At 53.8% G+C, this 5,587-nt stretch overlaps 1 protein-coding gene across 1 annotated transcript in view; it reads left to right on the forward strand.

Annotated features, from left to right (window-relative positions):
• Nucleotides 1-425: 425 nt before the first annotated feature.
• Nucleotides 426-5,587, forward strand: part of Bend3 (BEN domain containing 3) — a 38,533-nt gene continuing 33,371 nt past the window's right edge. Inside the window, exon 1 of the mRNA XM_021205512.2 lies at nucleotides 426-693. The gene's annotated coding sequence lies outside the window, so the exon portion shown is untranslated. The remainder of the gene's footprint in view (nucleotides 694-5,587) is intronic.

A 5,587-nucleotide genomic window follows, 5' to 3' on the forward strand; every position in this document is an offset into this window, starting at 1 on the left:
CCCCGAAGTCTTTGTGCCCGGCGTGGCGCGGGAAGGTCCGTGCGATGGTGCGGCGCCACCGCCGAGCGCCCCCAAAGCGGGGGGCGCGGGCGGAAAAGACACGGCGCGTCGCCTCCCAACCCCACCCCCCGGGGTGAGAGGAAAAAGTAGAGAAAGAGGCGCCGGGGCCACGCTCCAGCCCGGAGAGCACGTAGCAGAGAATGCCGCGGGGCGCTTCCCCGTGGGTGAGAGCCGCCCTGCTCGGCCGGCAGCCGGCGCGGGCCCACGTGGAGCCGCGCTGTGCAGGCCGAGCACGCCCGCCCCGCAGCGCGCCCCTGCTCCCCGCCGCGGTCGCTCACGCTCGAGCGCCGCCGCTGCCACCGCCGGTCCCGCGTGTGCCCCGCTGAGGGGGAGGGGCGGCGCGGTGGGGGCGGAGGGCTTGAGGTTCCACTGCAGCGGGGGCTCCTGTGTCCTTGTGCGGAAATGACACACGGAGTCCCGTCACGTCACGCGAGAGCGCAGCGCACGGACACACACAAAGAGAGGGGAAAATACACGGCGCCCGCCCGCCCGCCGCCCCCAGCCAGTCGGCGGGGCCGCCCCGGCCAGGCCCTGCGCGCTCGGCCCCCACTGCGGCCCGCGCGCCCGCCCCCCGCACGTGGCGCCCGAACTCGGCGCGGGTCCCGCTCCGCAAAGTAACAACTCTCGTCCCAGGTGAGTGTGGGCCCCGGCCGGGGCCGCCTGCGAGCGGCTCGCCGCCTCCGCGCGGGCTGGAGGGGGAGCGGGCGCCCACGGGCTCGTCGCGCCCCATTGTGCCGCGCGCCCCTTTGTGCCCGCTCGGAACGCCGCGACTCCATGGCGTTCCGGGAGCACGCGCGCCGCGGCCCGGGAGGAGGAGGAGGAGGAGGAGGGAGGGGAGGACGCACGGTGGAATGGTCCGCGCCGCCGCCGCCAGGCCGGCTCCACTCGCGCCGCGCGCCCGCTCTCCACCCCCGGCGGGCCGGCGATGGAGCGGCCGAGGGCCGCCGGGGAGCAACTGCGCGGCGCCGGGGCGCTCGACCGGCCTGTGGCGGCGACGGAGGGGAGTCAGAGGGAGCAGAGGGACGGGGAGCCAGAGGCCGGAGAGCCGCCGCTCGGAGGGACGCTGCCCCGGGGAGGCAGCGGAGGGAGCGAGGCCGCCGGCGGCCGGGAGCGGGGTGCGGCGAACCCCGCCGCCAGGGGGCGCGGCGCCCTCCCGGGCCGTTCCACGGCGCTCCGTGGTTCCCGCTGCCCGGCTGGAGGCGGGCCCAGCGCGGCGCTCTGGGTGTGCACCCCGGCGAGCGCGAGGCCTTCCTGGCGGGCGGTGGAGCCGGCCCCGGGGCGCTCGCCGCCCCTCGTGACTTGTGCCCGCCACCATCGACGTAGTTTCCCACGCAGACTTGACTCGGGCTGGGACTAGGGCTGTGCGGTGCGGAGTTGTGAAGGCCTTGTGGGCTGGGACTCAGCTCATCCGAGTTCTGTTTTTCTTTTTTCTAAGTTTGTCCTGAAGTAGAAAGTTTGATCACTCAGGTGGCCCGCTTGGGAGTATTTTGGAGGTGGAGGCCAACTAGAGATGCTCTGAATTAATGTTCACTGTTTCGGAGTCAGAGAACTTCCTTTTAGAAGTAACTTTTGAATGTTTTCCTACAAGTAAACGTCACGAGGTAGAGGGGACGGTGCCAGAAATCCAAAGATCCAGAAAACCCTGGAGAGTGGGGAACGTGTGGAAATGTCCCAGATAGGTTTTTCTCTCTTTGTGACTTTCCACTTTTAATTTATAGGCGTTTGGGTTTTGTTTTTAAGCTTCATTTTCGGTGTATGTGTTTTGACTGCACGCACCATATCCATGCCTCGTCTCCTGGGAGGTCAGAGGAGGGCATCGGATTTGCAGATAGATGGTTGGGAGCAGCCACGTGGGTGCTGGGAACCCAACCCACGACCTGCAAGAGCCACAAGTGCTCTTAAACGCTGAGCCATTTCTCCAGCCCCTCGTTTTAGAGTTTCATGTGTAAACCTTACAGGACTTCAGCTTGCTCGAATACTGGGATTTGGCCAGGATTTTTGTTTTGTTTCCCTTTTTTGAGACAATCCCGTGGTCCCTGCTGGCCTCAGACTTTTAGGCCTACGTGATCCTGAACTCCTGTCAAGTTGGGATTACAAGTATGTGTTACTGAACTTAATTTTTGTGTTGCTTGATCGAAATTAGGACTTTAGTTACTGTAGGCAAGCATTTTACCAACTAAGTTACATCTGCAGTCCCAAGAGTATTATTTGTGCATTTTTAAAAATCTAAACTTTTATATATATATTCTCTTGTCAGACCAAGACACACAAAGAACCACTATGGGCTTTACTAGAGATGCCTTTTTTTGTTTGTTTTGTTTTTTTCAGTATGTGTTTTGCTGTAGCTTTGAATGGCCAGGAGCCTGAGCTTTAACAAGGCTGGCCTTGGAGATCCACCCGCCTAAACCTTCCAAACGCTAGGATTAAAGATCTGTCCCAGCACACCTGGTCTTCTTGAAACTGCGTTCCTAAATTCTGTCCTGTCCTTGAATTGCTATGCAAACCAGGCTGGTCTCAAACTTAGAGATCTGACCGATTCTGCCTGTAGGGGGTGGAGGTGGGGTGGGGGTGGGGAAGGTATTAAAGGTGTCCACACCACCTGGCTTTTGTTGTTTTCTCAGACTGGGTCTCACTATGTATCCCATACTGGGATGGTCTTTTGGTTTCTCTTGTAGACCAGGCTGCCCTAGAACTCAGGGATTCACCTATCTGTCATCTCCCCTTTCTCAGACCAGTGTTGGAACCAAAAGTATGAGCCACCATGACCATGTCAGAGATGCTGTTTTAGTGAAGTTAAACAGTAAAGTTAGCGTTCTTCTTCACACACACAAGAAGTGAGACCAGTTAGACACGAAGACAGAATACAGAATAGCCAGTATTCCAACAGTCTGTTAGAGATTGACAGCTTATCTGGGAACCTTTTTTGGCACCAAAGGTGGGGGCAGAATATTTAGGAAAAGGAAAATTGGACTCAGCCCTGACAGAGGTTTGATTGGGTGAGGATTTAAGCTCCTGTAGGAGACCCATCTACAGAACTGCCTAGAAATGCATTAGCACCAGCAATAATAATTTGTACAAGAGACTAGGGAATGGCGTATGTGTTTGTGTTAATTTTCATAAGTGAGACTATGCTTGCTATTCTACCCAATATTGTACCCACTACTGACACCTCTGTTTTAGAATTAGTTTTTGGAGTAGTAGACCTTTACGGTTCCCGTGGTGTTTAGAGGGATATGGTCATGCTATCTTTTCTAGCCCTTGGCCAACCTGAAACATTCCTCTTGTCCCTACTTCCTTAGGGCTGGGATTATGGAAATAGACTACCACACCTATTGGGGGTGGTTGTCCTTTGAGACGGGGGGGGGGGGGGGTTAGGTAGTTTAAACTTGCCTTGCACTCACTATACTGCCAATCCTAACCTTGAATCATCCTCTACACATGCACCCTGGTGTTGCATGTGGAGCTCAGAGGACTGCTTACAGGAGTGCATTCTGGAGAGTAAGCACCGGCCATTGCGCTTGACGCCAAGCCCCTTCATCTTAGCCATCTCTCCTAGATAAATCACACACACACACACACACACACACACACACACACAAGCATTCACTGACAAAAATGGATGGTTTTGGTTTTGTGAGCATCTCTGTGCATTCCACCCTTTCCTTTCAGAGCTGACAGGACCTTCCTCCCCTCATGTCAGAGGCTCCAATATAGCCTTGCTTTGACCATTGCCTCCCCCCAGCATTTGTGAGTTCTGAGCCTAGGGGCACACAAGTCAAGCCAAAGGCTCTGCATTCTAGCTCTCAGTGTGTCTCAAATGTGTAGAACAGGGCACTGTTTCTTCAGGAGTAGTGGTTCGTGCCTGGCGTGTCAGTCAGAATGTTGTCTTAGAGCTAAGGTTTGCTCAACACCTGCTTTATTACCACTCTCTGACTTGATTCTTTATTTGAGGGGTGGGGTTGAGCCAGGTTCTCGTCAGGTGGTGCATCTCCAAAACACAGTTCTCCTTTGTCTTCTTCTTAAATACTGGGATCGCAGGCACACAGGTCCATGGAGTTCAGACCCTCTTTTTCTTTTTGCTCAGGGTCTTTCTATGTAGTTCAGGTCAGGCCGCACTAGAACCCATGGTTCTGTCTCTGCTTACTCAGTGCTGGGATCCTACCACTTCAAGGCCACCAGCAGAGATTCTCTTGAAACATATATTTAAAGTCAATGCTCTTAAATCTGAAGGGAAGATTGTTTGAGACAGGCAGGTCTTGAACTCTTGGCCCAGATACCCAATCTGGTCAACCTCTTAACATTTTTTTTGTTGTTGTTTTCTGCCAATGGCCCCTTTCTCCTTTGCCTGTCGAATTTTCATTTGTCAGTGATCACCAGGATGGCTGCATAGATCACTCACATGCAAGGTCTGTTGGTTTGAGTGTGGAGCAAGTGCCGGACCAGAGCTTGTCTGGAGCAGCTGTGCTGTGCCCAGAACGCTAATTAATCAGCTCATGTGCTCCCAAGATCAGGCACTTGAAAAAGTGGAAAACACAAAGGAAACTCACTCTTTGTCCAGCCCCGGCGTGGATGCTGGAGCGTGCTGCCTTTCCCTCCTTGAACCAGTTTCTGGATGCCAGGTCTGAGGGTGAGCCCTTCCTGTGGCAGAGAGACCTTAAGTAGAACCCGCTAACAGAGAAGGCAGGTTCAGAAAGCTCCGGGAGCAGTGGATGGGAGCATGGCTGTTGGGCATGTGGGCCAGCAGGCAGGTCTGTGTGACTGTCCTCCCGTGTCTGCTGGACGATGAGGCTGTGTGCCGGTTGCAGATGCAAGGCAGCAACAGTTACAGCTTTAGTAAAATTCAGGGGCAATTGCTCTGGTTTCCTGAGGACTGGTGTTTCTCAAACTGCATTTGCAGTTGTATCTAAAAATAGAAACAAATTGCAAACATGTCCTGCAAATCCCATGGGTAGGACAGGGCTGCCAAGAGCGCCTGTTCTGAGAGAGCCGAGGCTCCCGGCGACCTGTGAACTCAGAGACAGACCCCATGAGGGCACATGGCATGGGAACAGTCTCCTGGTCCTCGCCTCAGGAGGACATTTGATTTCATTTCACTCCAGCTTGCCCTTTTCATTTACAATAATAATAATAATAACAACTAAGATGTAAATTCTAAGATGTTTGCTCTAATTTTACAATTCTTTTAGTAAAAAAGAAAGCTAAAAGTTTAAAAACAAAAATATCACTAAAGGCTGTAAAGGGGTGCAAACACTTAAAACCACAATTCTATGGGATTGGAAGCAACTGAATCATGAGTTTAAGGACAGCTGGGCTACGCAGTGATATTGCCTGAAAAAGACCAAGATCTACTTTAAATTTAAAATTTGTGTGTGTATGTGTCTGTCTGTCTGTAGGTGCATGAGTGTCCTGATGTATTATGTGTAGAGGTCAGAGAACAACTTTCAAGGAGTTGGTCCTCTCCTCTTTTCATAGTAAGGATCCCATGGACTGAACTCAAGTCCGGATGCTAAGCATCTTTTTTTTTTTT

The sequence above is a fragment of the Mus pahari genome, chromosome 9 (genome assembly GCF_900095145.1).
Source record: "Mus pahari chromosome 9, PAHARI_EIJ_v1.1, whole genome shotgun sequence".
In the NCBI taxonomy this organism is placed as follows: Eukaryota; Metazoa; Chordata; class Mammalia; order Rodentia; family Muridae; genus Mus; species Mus pahari.